This window comes from Oncorhynchus keta, unplaced genomic scaffold, assembly GCF_023373465.1.
Source record: "Oncorhynchus keta strain PuntledgeMale-10-30-2019 unplaced genomic scaffold, Oket_V2 Un_contig_6487_pilon_pilon, whole genome shotgun sequence".
In the NCBI taxonomy this organism is placed as follows: domain Eukaryota; kingdom Metazoa; phylum Chordata; class Actinopteri; order Salmoniformes; family Salmonidae; genus Oncorhynchus; species Oncorhynchus keta.
In genome coordinates, this window is record NW_026288895.1 from 137 (window position 1) to 17,500 (window position 17,364).

General features: G+C 44.7%; 1 long non-coding RNA gene and 1 pseudogene across 1 annotated transcript; both read left to right on the forward strand.

The window, feature by feature from the left end:
* The first annotated feature begins 5,434 nt into the window (after nt 1-5,434).
* LOC127925905 (uncharacterized) lies at nt 5,435-6,007 on the forward strand. Its single transcript, XR_008122765.1, has 3 exons — nt 5,435-5,473; nt 5,596-5,733; nt 5,826-6,007. It is a non-coding gene; the product is annotated as an uncharacterized LOC127925905 (long non-coding RNA).
* Nucleotides 6,008-6,351: 344 nt separating this feature from the next.
* Nucleotides 6,352-17,364, forward strand: part of LOC127925906 (fibrinogen-like protein 1) — a 65,571-nt pseudogene continuing 54,558 nt past the window's right edge.

Genomic DNA, 17,364 nt, shown 5'->3' on the forward strand with positions numbered 1-17,364 from the left:
TCCTGTAGATTGACCTACTCCTCTTCCAGACAGAATAGTTCCTGTAGATTGACCTACTCCTCTTCCAGACAGAATAGTTCCTGTAGATTCAGACCTACTCATCTTCCAGACAGAATAGTTCCTGTAGATTCAGACTTACTCATCTTCCAGACAGAATAGTTCCTGTAGATTCCAGACAGAATACTGTAGATTACTCATCTTCCAGACAGAATAGTTCCTGTAGATTCAGACTTACTCATCTTCCAGACAGAATAGTTCCTGTAGATTCAGACTTACTCATCTTCCAGACAGAATAGTTCCTGTAGATTGACCTGACCCAGAATACTTTGTAGATTGACCCTCTTCCAGACAGAATAGTTCCTGTAGATTCAGACCTACTCATCTTCCAGACAGAATAGTTCCTGTAGATTGACCTACTCATCTTCCAGACAGAATAGTTCCTGTAGATTCAGACCTACTCATCTTCCAGACAGAATAGTTCCTGTAGATTGACCTACTCCTCTTCCAGACAGAATAGTTCCTGTCGATTCAGACCTACTCATCTTCCAGACAGAATAGTTCCCGTAGATTCAGACCTACTCATCTTCCAGACAGAATAGTTCCTGTAGATTCAGACTTACTCATCTTCCAGACAGAATAGTTCCTGTAGATTCAGACCTACTCATCTTCCAGACAGAATAGTTCCTGTAGATTCAGACCTACTCATCTTCCAGACAGAATAGTTCCTGTAGATTCAGACCTACTCATCTTCCAGACAGAATAGTTCCTGTAGATTCAGACCTACTCATCTTCCAGACAGAATAGTTCCTGTAGATTCAGACCTACTCCTCTTCCAGACAGAATAGTTTCTGTAGATTCAGACCTACTCATAATCCTTCTCACCCCCCAAAAAAAAAGATTTAGATGCAAGTGGCTGTTTCACTGGATGCCATAAGGTGTATGCACCAATTTGTAAGTCGCTCTGGATAAGAGCGTCTGCTAAATGACTTAAATGTAAATGTAAATGTACTCATCTTCCAGACAGAATAGTTCCTGTAGATTGACCTACTCCTCTTCCAGACAGAATAGTTACTGTAGATTCAGACTTACTCATCTTCCAGACAGAATAGTTCCTGTAGATTCAGACCTACTCATCTTCCAGACAGAATAGTTCCCGTAGATTCAGACTTACTCATCACCAATCTTTTGCCAGTTACATCAGGTCCATTATAACACAGTGAAGTAGGGCCATGGGACAGGGTCAGAAAGGTCAGTTACATCAGGTCCATTATAACACAGTGAAGTAGGGCCATGGGACAGGGTCAGAAAGGTCAGTTACATCAGGTCCATTATAACACAGTGAAGTAGGGTCATGGGACAGGGTCAGAAAGCTCAGTTACATCAGGTCCATTATAACACAGTGAAGTAGGGCCATGGGACAGGGTCAGAAAGGTCAGTTACATCAGGTCCATTATAACACTTCCGGGTTGGAGCGAGCGGTCGCATCGGCACTTCGCTCCGCAGGTAGTATAACTTTTTCATTACATTTCATTATAGTACAACGGTTTGATTTGTCTAATCTTAGCAATTTCTTCTTAGCTAGCTACATAGCCGTCCTTGTATCAAAGATAATTGCATAATTATCGTATTTCGTCGTCCTAACGTAGTCTTCACTTCACCAGCTAGCCAGCTAGCAAACGCCCACCGATTAGCAGCACTGTTACACTCAACTGAACGACTTGATTAGTGTAGTGTTAGCTAGCTACATAGCTGTCTTTGCTGTCTTCGTATCCTAGATAATTGTGTAGTTTAGAGTGTGTAGTCTTAGAGTGATTATCTTAATTTACCGAGGTTAGCTAGCCAGCTATTTGTCGTCCTTAACGTAGGAGACTCTGCTAGCTAGCTAACAGCTAACAGCTAGCCAACGTCTACTGAATAGAACTCAACAACCCGGTCGCATTCACAGGTAGTATCACATTTTCATTTCATTTCATTACAGTACAACGGTTTGATTTGTTTGATCGTAGCTAGCTACATAGCTAGCTACATAGCCGTCTTTGTATCAAAGATAATTGTGTAGTCTAGAGCGATTTTCTAGGTTAGCTAGCCAGCTATTGTCGTTCTTTAACGCAACGTAACGTAAACAACACTGCTAGCTAGCCAGCTAGCCCCGAATAGCAGCACTGCAGAAACTATTACACTCAACGGAACGACTTGATTAGTGTAGTGTCTACAACGCAGCCACTGCCAGCTAGCCTACTTCAGCAGTACTGTATCATTTTAATCATTTTAGTCAATAAGATTCTTGCTACGTAAGCTTAACTTTCTGAACATTCGAGACGTGTAGTCCACTTGTCATTCCAATCTCCTTGCATTAGCGTAGCCTCTTCTGTAGCCTGTCAACTATGTGTCTGTCTATCCCTGTTATCTCCTCTCTGCACAGACCATACAAACGCTCCACACCGCGTGGCCGCGGCCACCCTAATCTGGTGGTCCCAGCGCGCACGACCCACGTGGAGTTCCAGGTCTCCGGTAGCCTCTGGAACTGCCGATCTGCGGCCAACAAGGCAGAGTTCATCTCAGCCTATGCCTCCCTCCAGTCCCTCGACTTCTTGGCACTGACGGAAACATGGATCACCACAGACAACACTGCTACTCCTACTGCTCTCTTCGTCCGCCCACGTGTTCTCGCACACCCCGAGAGCTTCTGGTCAGCGGGGTGGTGGCACCGGGATCCTCATCTCTCCCAAGTGGTCATTCTCTCTTTCTCCCCTTACCCATCTGTCTATCGCCTCCTTTGAATTCCATGCTGTCACAGTTACCAGCCCTTTCAAGCTTAACATCCTTATAATTTATCGCCCTCCAGGTTCCTCGAGAGTTCATCAATGAGCTTGATACCTTGATAAGCTCCTTTCCTGAGGACGGCTCACCTCTCACAGTGCTGGGCGACTTTAACCTCCCCACGTCTACCTTTGACTCATTCCTCTCTGCCTCCTTCTTTCCACTCCTCTCCTCTTTTGACCTCACCCTCTCATCTTCCCCCTACTCACAAGGCAGGCAATACGCTCGACCTCATCTTTACTAGATGCTGTTCTTCCACTAACCTCATTGCAACTCCTCCAAGTCTCCGACCACTACCTTGTATCCTTTTCCCTCTCGCTCTCATCTAACACCTCCCACACTGCCCCTACTCGGATGGTATCGCGCCGTCCCAACCTTCGCTCTCTCTCCCCCGCTACTCTCTCCTCTTCCATCCTATCATCTCTTCCCTCTGCTCAAACCTTCTCCAACCTATCTCCTGATTCTGCCTCCTCAATCCTCCTCTCCTTCCTTTCTGCATCCTTTGACTCTCTATGTCCCCTATCCTCCAGGCCGGCTCGGTCCTCCCCTCCCGCCCCGTGGCTCAACGACTCACTGCGAGCTCACAGAACAGGGCTCCGGGCAGCCGAGCGGAAATGGAGGAAAACTCGCCTCCCTGCGGACCTGGCATCCTTTCACTCCCTCCTCTCTACATTTTCCTCCTCTGTCTCTGCTGCTAAAGCCATTTTCTACCACTCTAAATTCCAAGCATCTGCCTCTAACCCTAGGAAGCTCTTTGCCACCTTCTCCTCTCCTGAATCCTCCCTCCCCCTCCTCCCTCTCTGCAGATGACTTCGTCAACCACTTTGAAAAGAAGGTCGACGACATCCGATCCTCGTTTGCTAAGTCAAACGGCACCGCTGGTTCTGCTCACACTGCCCTACCCTGTGCTCTGACCTCTTTCTCCCTCTCTCTCCAGATGAAATCTCGCGTCTTGTGACGGCCGGCCGCCCAACAACCTGCCCGCTTGACCCTATCCTCTCTCTTCTCCAGACCATTTCCGGAGACCTTCTCCTTACCTCACTCGCTCATCAACTCATCCCTGACCGCTGGCTACGTCCCTTCCGTCTTCAAGAGAGCGAGAGTTGCACCCCTTCTGAAAAACCTACACTCGATCCCTCCGATGTCAACAACTACAGACCAGTATCCCTTCTTTCTTTTCTCTCCAAAACTCTTGAACGTGCCGTCCTTGGCCAGCTCTCCCGCTATCTCTCTCTGAATGACCTTCTCGATCCAAATCAGTCAGGTTTCAAGACTAGTCATTCAACTGAGACTGCTCTTCTCTGTATCACGGAGGCGCTCCGCACCGCTAAAGCTAACTCTCTCTCCTCTGCTCTCATCCTTCTAGACCTATCGGCTGCCTTCGATACTGTGAACCATCAGATCCTCTTCTCCACCCTCTCCGAGTTGGGCATCTCCGGCGCGGCCCACGCTTGGATTGCGTCCTACCTGACAGGTCGCTCCTACCAGGTGGCGTGGCGAGAATCTGTCTCCTCACCACGCGCTCTCACCACTGGTGTCCCCCAGGGCTCTGTTCTAGGCCCTCTCCTATTCTCGCTATACACCAAGTCACTTGGCTCTGTCATAACCTCACATGGTCTCTCCTATCATTGCTATGCAGACGACACACAATTAATCTTCTCCTTTCCCCCTTCTGATGACCAGGTGGCGAATCGCATCTCTGCATGTCTGGCAGACATATCAGTGTGGATGACGGATCACCACCTCAAGCTGAACCTCGGCAAGACGGAGCTGCTCTTCCTCCCGGGTAAGGACTGCCCGTTCCATGATCTCGCCATCACGGTTGACAACTCCATTGTGTCCTCCTCCCAGAGCGCTAAGAACCTTGGCGTGATCCTGGACAACACCCTGTCGTTCTCAACTAACATCAAGGCGGTGGCCCGTTCCTGTAGGTTCATGCTCTACAACATCCGCAGAGTTCGACCCTGCCTCACACAGGAAGCGGCGCAGGTCCTAATCCAGGCACTTGTCATCTCCCGTCTGGATTACTGCAACTCGCTGTTGGCTGGGCTCCCCTGCCTGTGCCATTAAACCCCTACAACTCATCCAGAACGCCGCAGCCCGTCTGGTGTTCAACCTTCCCAAGTTCTCTCACGTCACCCCGCTCCTCCGCTCTCTCCACTGGCTTCCAGTTGAAGCTCGCATCCGCTACAAGACCATGGTGCTTGCCTACGGAGCTGTGAGGGGAACGGCACCCTCAGTACCTCCAGGCTCTGATCAGGCCCTACACCCAAACAAGGGCACTGCGTTCATTCACCTCTGGCCTGCTCGCCTCCCTACCACTGAGGAAGTACAGTTCCCGCTCAGCCCAGTCAAAACTGTTCGCTGCTCTGGCCCCCAATGGTGGAACAAGCTCCTCACGACGCCAGGACAGCGGAGTCAATCACCACCTTCCGGAGACACCTGAAACCCCACCTCTTTAAGGAATACCTAGGATAGGATAAGTAATCCTTCTCACCCCCCTTTAAGATTTAGATGCACTATTGTAAAGTGACTGTTCTACTGGATGTCATAAGGTGAATGCACCAATTTGTAAGTCGCTCTGGATAAGAGCGTCTGCTAAATGACTTAAATGTAACACAGTGAAGTAGGGTCATGGGACAGGGTCAGAAAGGTCAGTTACATCAGGTCCATTATAACACAGTGAAGTAGGGCCATGGGACAGGGTCAGAAAGGTCAGTTACATCAGGTCCATTATAACACAGTGAAGTAGGGCCATGGGACAGGGTCAGAAAGGTCATTATAACACAGTGAAGTAGGGTCATGGGACAGGGTCAGAAAGGTCATTATAACACAGTGAAGTAGGACCATGGGACAGGGTCAGAAAGGTCATTATAACACAGTGAAGTAGGACCATGGGACAGGGTCAGAAAGGTCATTATAACACAGTGAAGTAGGGCCATGGGACAGGGTCAGAAAGGTCATTATAACACAGTGAAGTAGGGTCATGGGACAGGGTCAGAAAGGTCATTATAACACAGTGAAGTAGGACCATGGGACAGGGTCAGAAAGGTCATTATAACACAGTGAAGTAGGACCATGGGACAGGGTCAGAAAGGTCATTATAACACAGTGAAGTAGGACCATGGGACAGGGTCAGAAAGGTCATTATAACACAGTGAAGTAGGGTCATGGGACAGGGTCAGAAAGGTCAGTTACATCAGGTCCATTATAACACAGTGAACTAGGGCTATGGGACAGGGTCAGAAAGGTCAGTTACATCAGGTCCATTATAACACAGTGAAGTAGGGTCATGGGACAGGGTCAGAAAGGTCAGTTACATCAGGTCCATTATAACACAGTGAAGTATGGCCATGGGACAGGGTCAGAAAGGTCAGTTACATCAGGTCCATTATAACACAGTGAAGTAGGGTCATGGGACAGGGGTCAGAAAGGTCAGTTACATCAGGTCCATTATAACACAGTGAAGTAGGGTCATGGGACAGGGTCAGAAAGGTCAGTTACATCAGGTCCATTATAACACAGTGAAGTATGGCCATGGGACAGGGTCAGAAAGGTCAGTTACATCAGGTCCATTATAACACAGTGAAGTAGGGTCATGGGACAGGGTCAGAAAGGTCAGTTACATCAGGTCCATTATAACACAGTGAAGTAGGGTCATGGGACAGGGTCAGAAAGGTCAGTTACATCAGGTCCATTATAACACAGTGAAGTAGGGCCATGGGACAGGGTCAGAAAGGTCAGTTACATCAGGTCCATTATAACACAGTGAAGTAGGGTCATGGGACAGGGTCAGAAAGGTCAGTTACATCAGGTCCATTATAACACAGTGAAGTAGAGGTGGGAGCTAAAAACAGACATGGATAGTGAGACGGTGTGAGGAGGTCAGGGGTCAAACACTAGATCAGGACAGGTAGAAATGGCAGGGCTGGAAATAGACAGAGACACATTCTGATCATGGCTCAGACCTGACCTGAGACACCCAAACAGAAGATGCTATAGAAAAGTCATGTCCAATAGGCTATATGCTATTGTAGCGACCCGCACAGACAGCTGTGTGTTATGTGTTAGGCTATTAGTTGGTTGTGTTGTACTTACCAGTACCCAGTGTTCGACATGCCAATCAACCTGCTATCTGCCAATCACGGGAATGCCAGGAATGTTCTGATGCCGGGCATCCTGGCGGTTGGTGGAGTGGCGTGAAGGGGGGTTGGGCAGGCGGTGGAGGAATACCAGGTTTAGCGATTGTTGTTGTCTCTTACATCTGGCTTTCACAAGAGAAGGTCACGCTTGGTTCGTAGGGTACCTTTCATTTATTTGGCGTGTGCTACGGCCAAACAGTAGCCTGTATGACGTTGGGTTAATAAACCGTCAATTCATAACTCAATCCTCTGTCTGGACAATTGTTCCTTTATGATCTAGTCAGGTCATTACACTATATTCTATTCTACTGTATTTTAGTCAATACCACTCCGACACATTCTGATATTTATGTATTTCTTAATTCCATTCTTTCATTTTTAGATTCATGTTTATTGTGGTATGTTGTTAGGTATTACTGCACTGTTGGAGATAGGTACACAAGCATTTCGCTACACCTGCAATAACATCTGCTAAATACGTGTATGTGACCAATAAAATGTGATTTTATTTGTTTAAATAATATAATATATTTTTTTATGGTAATTGAGTGTTACACCTTTTCAGTAAAATGTGCACTCATAGTTAGTTGTGATTAATATCTCTGCGTGTGTCACCTCTCACCTCCAGACTGCTCTGAGCTGTATGACAGACAGAGGCCAGACTCCGGGTTTTACCGGATCAGACCTAGAGTGGATCAGGAGCCGGTCCTAGTCTTCTGTGACATGGAAGATGGAGGGGGATGGACTGTTATACAGCGACGAAGACATGGCAGGGTTGACTTCAACAGGTGTGTGTGTGTGTGTGTGTGTGTGTGTGTGTGTGTGTGTGTGTGTGTGTGTGTGTGTGTGTGTGTGTGTGTGTGTGTGTGTGTGTGTGTGTGTGTGTGTGTGTGTGTGTGTGTGTGTGTGTGTGTGTGTGTGTGCGCGTGTGCGTGTGTGTGTGTGTGTGTGTGATCTTTGCAAAGCTGGCCTGTTTAACCTCTGCAATCAGCTAGTAGTTTATCACATCAGCACTGTGGCATCCAGCTGCTGTGTTTCAAATCAAATTGTATTAGTCCTCCTCCTTTCCCTGTCGTCCACAATCATCTCCTTTGTCTTGATCACGTCAGCATAGTGATGCAAGGGGAAGCAGCAAGTGTGAGACTTTAACCAGTGAATGTTCTCTCCTCCATAGAGACTGACCCAGTGAATGTTCTCTCCTCCATAGAGACTGAACCAGTGAATGTTCTAGACTGAACCAGTGAATGTTCTCTCCTCCACAAAGACTGAACCAGTGAATGTTCTAGACTGACCCAGTGAATGTTCTAGACTGACCCAGTGAATGTTCTAGACGGACCCAGTGAATGTTCTCTCCTCCATAGAGACTGAACCAGTGAATGTTCTAGACTGACCCAGTGCATGTTCTCTCCTCCGTAGAGACTGAACCAGTGAATGTTCTCTCCTCCATAGAGACTGACCGGGTGAATGTTCTAGACTGAACCTGTGAATGTTCTTTCCTCCATAGAGACTGACCCAGTGAATGTTCTAGACTGAACCAATGAATGTTCTCTCCTCCATAAAGACTGACCCAGTGCATGTTCTCTCCTCCATAGAGACTGAACCAGTGAATGTTCTCTCCTCCATAGAGACTGAAACAGTGAATGTTCTCTCCTCCATAAAGACTGAACCAGTGAATGTTCTAGACTGACCCAGTGAATGTTCTAGACTGACCCAGTGAATGTTCTAGACTGACCCAGTGAATGTTCTAGACTGACCCAGTGAATGTTCTAGACTGACCCAGTGAATGTTCTAGACTGACCCAGTGAATGTTCTCTCCTCCACAAAGACTTAACCAGTGAATGTTCTAGACTGACCCAGTGAATGTTCTCGACTGAACCAGTGAATGTTCTAGACTGAACCAGTGAATGTTCTAGACTGACCCAGTGAATGTTCTAGACTGACCCAGTGAATGTTCTAGACGGACCCAGTGAATGTTCTCTCCTCCATAGAGACTGAACCAGTGAATGTTCTCTCCTCCATAGAGACTGAACCAGTGAATGTTCTCTCCTCCATAGAGACTGAACCAGTGAATGTTCTCTCCTCCATAGAGACTGAACCAGTGAATGTTCTCTCCTCCATAGAGACTGAAACAGTGAATGTTCTCTCCTCCATAGAGACTGAACCAGTGAATGTTCTCTCCTCCATAAAGACTGAACCAGTGAATGTTCTCTCCTCCATAGAGACTGAACCAGTGACTGTTCTCTCCTCCATAGAGACTGAACCAGTGAATGTTCTCTCCTCCATAAAGACTGAACCAGTGAATGTTCTCTCCTCCATAGAGACTGAACCAGTGCATGTTCTAGACTGACCCAGTGAATGTTCTAGACTGACCCAGTGAATGTTCTAGACTGACCCAGTGAATGTTCTCTCCTCCACAAAGACTGAACCAGTGAATGTTCTAGACTGACCCAGTGAATGTTCTCGACTGAACCAGTGAATGTTCTAGACTGAACCAGTGAATGTTCTAGACTGACCCAGTGAATGTTCTAGACTGACCCAGTGAATGTTCTAGATGGACCCAGTGAATGTTCTCTCCTCCATAGAGACTGAACCAGTGAATGTTCTCTCCTCCATAGAGACTGAACCAGTGAATGTTCTCTCCTCCATAGAGACTGAACCAGTGAATGTTCTCTCCTCCATAAAGACTGAACCAGTGAATGTTCTCTCCTCCATAGAGACTGAACCAGTGAATGTTCTAGACTGAACCAGTGAATGTTCTAGACTGAACCAGTGAATGTTCTAGACTGACCCAGTGAATGTTCTCTCCTCCACAAAGACTGACCCAGTGAATGTTCTAGACTGACCCAGTGAATGTTCTAGACTGACCCAGTGAATGTTCTAGACTGAACCAGTGAATGTTCTAGACTGACCCAGTGAATGTTCTAGACTGACCCAGTGAATGTTCTAGACGGACCCAGTGAATGTTCTCTCCTCCATAGAGACTGAACCAGTGAATGTTCTCTCCTCCATAGAGACTGACTGGGTGAATGTTCTAGACTGAACCTGTGAATGTTCTTTCCTCCATAGAGACTGACCCAGTGAATGTTCTAGACTGAACCAGTGCATGTTCTCTCCTCCATAGAGACTGAACCAGTGAATGTTCTCTCCTCCATAGAGACTGAACCAGTGAATGTTCTAGACTGACCCAGTGAATGTTCTAGACTGAACCAGTGAATGTTCTAGACTGACCCAGTGAATGTTCTCTCCTCCACAAAGACTGAACCAGTAAATGTTCTAGACTGACCCAGTGAATGTTCTCTCCTCCATAGAGACTGACCCAGTGAATGTTCTAGACTGAACCAGTGAATGTTCTTTCCTCCATAGAGACTGACCCAGTGAATGTTCTAGACTGAACCAGTGAATGTTCTCTCCTCCATAGAGACTGACCCAGTGAATGTTCTAGACTGAACCAGTGCATGTTCTCTCCTCCATAGAGACTGAACCAGTGAATGTTCTCTCCTCCATAGAGACTGAACCAGTGAATGTTCTAGACTGACCCAGTGAATGTTCTCTCCTCCATAGACTGAACCAGTGGATGTTCTAGACTGACTCAGTGCATGTTCTCTCCTCCATAGAGACTGAACCAGTGAATGTTCTAGACTGACCCTGTGAATGTTCTCTCCTCCATAGACTGAACCAGTGGATGTTCTAGACTGACTCAGTGCATGTTCTCTCCTCCATAGAGACTGAACCAGTGAATGTTCTAGACTGAACCAGTGAATGTTCTCTCCTTCATAGAGACTGAACCAGTGAATGTTCTCTCCTCCATAGAGACTGAACCAGTGAATGTTCTAGACTGAACCTGTGAATGTTCTTTCCTCCATAGAGACTGACCCAGTGAATGTTCTAGACTGAACCAGTGAATGTTTCTCCTCCATAGAGACTGAACCAGTGAATGTTCTAGACTGACCCTGTGAATGTTCTCTCCTCCATAGAGACTGAACCAGTGAATGTTCTTTCCTCCATAGAGACTGAACCAGTGAATGTTCTAGACTGAACCAGTGAATGTTCTCTCCTCCATAGAGACTGAACCAGTGAACGTTCTAGACTGACCCAGTGAATGTTCTAGACTGACCCAGTGAATGTTCTCTCCTCCATAGAGACTGAACCAGTGAATGTTTTAGACTGACCCAGTGAATGTTCTAGACTGACCCAGCGAATGCTCTCCTCCATAGAGACTGGGTGGACTACAGAGACGGGTTTGGAGACTTTAAGCTGTGGAACGATGAATTCTGGCTGGGCAACGAACACATCCATTCTCTGGTGAAGGAAGGTAGGCTGTCAACCCTAACACAATGAGAGGCTTGATACATACAGCCCCAGAACACATTCACTCTCTGGTTTTAGGGCGGCAGATAGCCTAACGGTTAAGGGCCAGTAAGAGCCGGTAAGGGCCATTAAAAGCCAGTAAGGACCAGTAAGAGCCGGTAAGGGACGGTAAGAGCCAGTAAGGGACGGTAAGAGCCAGTAAGGGACAGTAAGGGCCAGTAAGGACCAGTAAGGGACGGTAAGGACCAGTAAGGGACGGTAAGAGACAGTAAGGACCAGTAAGGACCAGTAAGGACCAGTAAGGACCAGTAAGGGACAGTAAGGGCCAGTAAGGGACAGTAAGGGACGGTAAGAGCCAGTAAGGGACGGTAAGAGCCAGTAAGGGACAGTAAGGGTCAGTAAGGACCAGTAAGGGCCAGTAAGGACCAGTAAGGGACAGTAAGGGACAGTAAGAGCCAGTAAGGGACAGTAAGAGCCAGTAAGGGACAGTAAGAGCCAGTAAGGGACAGTAAGAGCCGGTAAGGGACAGTAAGAGACAGTAAGGGACAGTAAGAGCCAGTTAGAGCCAGTTAGAGCCAGTAAGGGACAGTAAGAGCCAGTTAGAGCCAGTAAGGGATAGTAAGGGACAGTAAGGAATGTAAGAGCCAGTTAGAGCCAGTTAGAGCCAGTAAGGGACAGTAAGGGAGTGTAAGAGCCAGTTAGAGCCAGTTAGAGCCAGTTAGAGCCAGTTAGAGCCAGTAAGGGAATGTAAGAGCCAGTTAGAGCCAGTAAGGGACAGTAAGAGCCAGTTAGAGCCAGTAAGGACAGTAAGGAAATGTAAGAGCCAGTTAGAGCCAGTAAGGGAATGTAAGAGCCAGTAAGAGCCAGTTAGAGCCAGTAAGGGAATGTAAGAGCCAGTTAGAGAATGTAAGAGCCAGTTAGAGCCAGTAAGGGACAGTAAGAGCCAGTTAGAGCCAGTTAGAGCCAGTCAGAGCCAGTAAGAGCCAGTTAGAGCCAGTAAGGGACAGTAAGAGCCAGTTAGAGCCAGTTAGAGCCAGTAAGGGACAGTAAGAGCCAGTTAGAGCCAGTAAGGGACAGTAAGGGAATGTAAGAGCCAGTTAGAGCCAGTTAGAGCCAGTAAGAGAATGTAAGAGCCAGTTAGAGCCAGTTAGAGCCAGTAAGGACAGTAAGGGAATGTAAGGGAATGTAAGGGAATGTTGGAGCCAGTTGGAGCCAGTTGGAGCCAGTTGGAGCCAGTTGGAGCCAGTTGGAGCCAGTTGCAGCCAGTTGGAGCCAGTTGGAGCCAGTTAGAGCCAGTAAGGGAATGTAAGAGCCAGTTAGAGCCAGTAAGGGAATGTAAGAGCCAGTTAGAGCCAGTAAGGGACAGTAAGGAAATGTAAGAGCCAGTTAGAGCCAGTAAGGGAATGTAAGAGCCAGTTAGAGCCAGTCAGAGCCAGTAAGGGACAGTAAGGGACAGTAAGAGCCAGTTAGAGCCAGTAAGGGACAGTAAGGGAATGTAAGAGCCAGTTAGAGCCAGTAAGAGAAAGTAAGAGCCAGTTAGAGCCAGTTAGAGCCAGTAAGGGACAGTAAGGGACAGTAAGGGACAGTAAGGGAATGTAGGGGAATGTAAGAGCCAGTTGGAGCCAGTTAGAGCCAGTAAGGGAATGTAAGAGCCAGTTAGAGCCAGTAAGGAATGTAAGAGCCAGTTAGAGCCAGTAAGGGACAGTAAGGAAATGTAAGAGCCAGTTAGAGCCAGTAAGGGAATGTAAGGGACAGTAAGGAAATGTAAGAGCCAGTTAGAGCCAGTAAGGGAATGTAAGAGCCAGTTAGAGCCAGTAAGGGAATGTAAGAGCCAGTTAGAGCCAGTAAGGGAATGTAAGAGCCAGTTAGAGAATGTAAGAGCCAGTTAGAGCCAGTAAGGGAATGTAAGAGCCAGTTAGAGCCAGTTAGAGAATGTAAGAGCCAGTAAGAGCCAGTAAGAGCCGGTAAGCGAAGGTTCACTGCTTTGAACCCTGAGCCATCAAGGTGGAAAAATCTGCCGTTCTGCCCTTATTAAGCAAGGCAATTAACTCCCAAGCTGATGGCAATGATTAAGGCAGCCACCCCATACTGCTCTGATTCAGAGGGGTTAAATGCAGCATTTCGGTTGAATGCATTCAGATGTGCAACTGAATTAGGTGTCCCCCCTTCCCTTTCCCTCTAGAAGGGGAGACACGTTCACTCAACAAGAGGTTACATACAGTAACAGCCATGACTCAGACCTCCATCAACAGCACAGTCCCCAGACAGTGATCACATGTGAGAGTGCTGATCTGGATCACATCTCTCTAGCCCTAATAAAACACTGGATCGATCACAAGATAATTGAACAGGCTGATTGTTGTGTGTTTCTTTGTGTGTGAGTGATAATGTGTGTATGTATGTTTTAATAGTGTGTGTCTGTGAGTAATAATGTGTGTATGTATGTTTTAATAGTGTGTGTCTGTGTGTAATAATGTGTGTATGTATGTTTTAATAGTGTGTGTCTGTGAGTAATAATGTGTGTATGTGTGTTTTAATAGTGTGTGTCTGTGAGTAATAATGTGTGTATGTATGTTTTAATAGTGTGTGTCTGTGAGTAATAATGTGTGTATGTATGTTTTAATAGTGTGTGTCTGTGAGTGATAATGTGTATGTATGTTTTAATAGTGTGTGTCTGTGAGTAATAATGTGTGTATGTATGTTTTAATAGTGTGTGTCTGTGAGTACAATGTGTGTATGTATGTTTTAATAGTGTGTGTCTGTGTGTAATAATGTGTGTATGTATGTTTTAATAGTGTGTGTCTGTGTAATAATGTGTGTATGTATGTTTTAATAGTGTGTGTCTGTGAGTAATAATGTGTGTATGTATGTTTTAATAGTGTGTGTCTGTGTAATAATGTGTGTATGTATGTTTTAATAGTGTGTGTGTGTGTGTACAGTGATTCCTACTTTAAAAGTTGCGAGGTTATACCGCGGGACTTAGAGGTAACTACAAACCTCAGATTTCCCACTTCCTGGTTGGATTTTTTCTCCGGTTTATTCCTCTGCCATATGAGTTCTGTTATACTTACAGATATCATTCAAACTGTTTTAAAAACGTCAGGGTGTTTTCCATCCAATACTACTAATACTATGCATGTATTTGCAACTGGGCCTGAGTAGTAGGCAGTTTACTCTGGGCACCTTATTCATCCAAGCTACTCAATACTGCCCCCATCCATAAGAAGTTAGAGGTACCCAGCAACACGGCTTCATTGCTCCAGACCACCACAAGAGGGAGGTAGAGCACTCATTATGCATTTGGGTCCCAAGGTTTTTATATGACTAATCATATAGAGTGACTCCAATGACGAATTTGACGTCGTCGCTGGTGATTTTCGTCAGCAAAGATGTCTGACAAAACATTACGGTGGAAGCAAATGTAAGTAATTCTAACGTTTTATATTCATTATTTAACTAGGCAAGTCAGTTAAGAACAAATTCTTATTTTCAATGACGGCCTAGGAACAGTGGGTTAACTGCCTGTTCAGGGCAGAACGACAGATTTGTACCTTGTCAGCTCGGGGATTTGAGCTTGCAACCTTTCGGTTACTAGTCCAACGCTTGCTCACAGACGGGCATAATAATGTAATGAAACAAGCAGGTTTAGAACCCTCAACATTCTAGTCCATCCAGCATGCTGTGCCAAATGTATTAATTGGGGTTGGGACTGAATGTGGCAGAAAACACTATGAGCTAAACAATATTCAACAAACAAAATTCAACCTTTACTAAAGAATTGTCTAATAGCTGAGCTAGGTGTGACCCCCCCAACTTGAGCTAGGTTTCTTAAAAATCATACAATGTGATTTTTTTATTTTTGATTCCGTCTCTCACAGTTGAAGTGTACCTATGATCAAAATGACAGACCTCTACATGCTTTGTAAGTAGGAAAACCAGCCAAATCGGCAGTGTGTCAAATACTTGTTCTACCCACTGTAAGTATTTGATCACCTACCAACCAGTAAGAATTCCGGCTCTCACAGACCTGGTTTTTAGCAGTCATGGCTATTAGCAGAGCTATATTTTGTCCGTTATAAATATTATTTTATTTTTTATTTAGAATCCTCCAACCCTCTAAATAGATATTCATTTAGAATCCTCCAACCCTCTAAATAGATATTCATTTAGAATCCTCCAACCCTCTAAATAGATATTCATTTAGAATCCTCCAACCCTCTAAATAGATATTCATTTAGAATCCTCCAACCCTCTAAATAGATATTCATTTAGAATCCTCCAACCCTCTAAATAGATATTCATTTAGAATCCTCCAACCCTCTAAATAGATATTCATTTAGAATCATCCAACCCTCTAAATAGATATTCATATAGAATCCTCCAACCCTCTAAATAGATATTCATTTAGAATCGTCCAACCTCTAAATAGATATTCATTTAGAATCCTCCAACCTCTAAATAGATATTAATTTAGAATCCTCCAACCTCTAAATAGATATTCATTTAGAATCCTCCAACCCTCTAAATAGATATTCATTTAGAATCCTCCAACCCTCTAAATAGATATTCATATAGAATCCCCCAACCCTCTAAATATATATTCATTTAGAATCCTCCAACCCTCTAAATAGATATTCATTTAGAATCGTCCAACCCTCTAAATAGATATTCATTTAGAATCGTCCAACCCTCTAAATAGATATTCATTTAGAATCCTCCAACCCTCTAAATAGATATTCATTTAGAATCCCCCAACCCTCTAAATAGATATTCATTTAGAATCATCCAACCCTCTAAATAGATATTCATATAGAATCCTCCAACCCTCTAAATAGATATTCATTTAGAATCGTCCAACCCTCTAAATAGATATTCATTTAGAATCGTCCAACCTCTAAATAGATATTCATTTAGAATCGTCCAACCCTCTAAATAGATATTCATTTAGAATCCTCCAACCCTCTAAATAGATATTCATTTAGAATCCTCCAACCCTCTAAATAGATATTCATTTAGAATCCTCCAACCCTCTAAATAGATATTCATTTAGAATCCTCCAACCCTCTAAATAGATATTCATATAGAATCCTCCAACCCTCTAAATAGATATTCATTTAGAATCCTCCAACCCTCTAAATAGATATTCATATAGAATCCTCCAACCCTCTAAATAGATATTCATTTAGAATCCTCCAACCCTCTAAATAGATATTCATATAGAATCCCCCAACCCTCTAAATAGATATTCATTTAGAATCCTCCAACCCTCTAAATAGATATTCATTTAGAATCCTCCAACCCTCTAAATAGATATTCATATAGAATCCTCCAACCCTCTAAATAGATATTCATTTAGAATCCTCCAACCCTCTAAATAGATATTCATTTAGAATCCTCCAACCCTCTAAATAGATATTCATTTAGAATCCTCCAACCCTCTAAATAGATATTCATTTAGAATCCTCCAACCCTCTAAATAGATATTCATTTAGAATCCTCCAACCCTCTAAATAGATATTCATTTAGAATCCTCCAACCCTCTAAATAGATATTCATTTAGAATCCTCCAACCCTCTAAATAGATATTCATTTAGAATCCTCCAACCCTCTAAATAGATATTCATATAGAATCCTCCAACCCTCTAAATAGATATTCATTTAGAATCCTCCAACCCTCATTGAATTTCTTTTTTAGATATACTGTAGGCCTACCATATGCGACATGAGACTCACTAGTGGTGAGTATTGTGCTGTTAAAAGTGGGGTAGGTCTTATTTATTTAAGGAGCATATTGAAGTTAGAAGCAAAAGGATTTGAAGCAAAAGACTACAACTATTTTAGCACCGTTTCACACTGCTCTGAGACAAGCATGGGGACTGGTAGTGATAAATCAATGGGGACTGGTAGTGATAAATCAATGGGGACTGGTAGTGATAAATCAATGAGGACTGGTAGTGATAAATCAATGAGGACTGGTAGTGATAAATCAATGGGGACTGGTCTTAATAAATCAATAGGGACTGGTAGTGATAAATCAATGGGGACTGGTAGTGATAAATCAATGGGGACTGGTAGTGATAAATCAATGGGGACT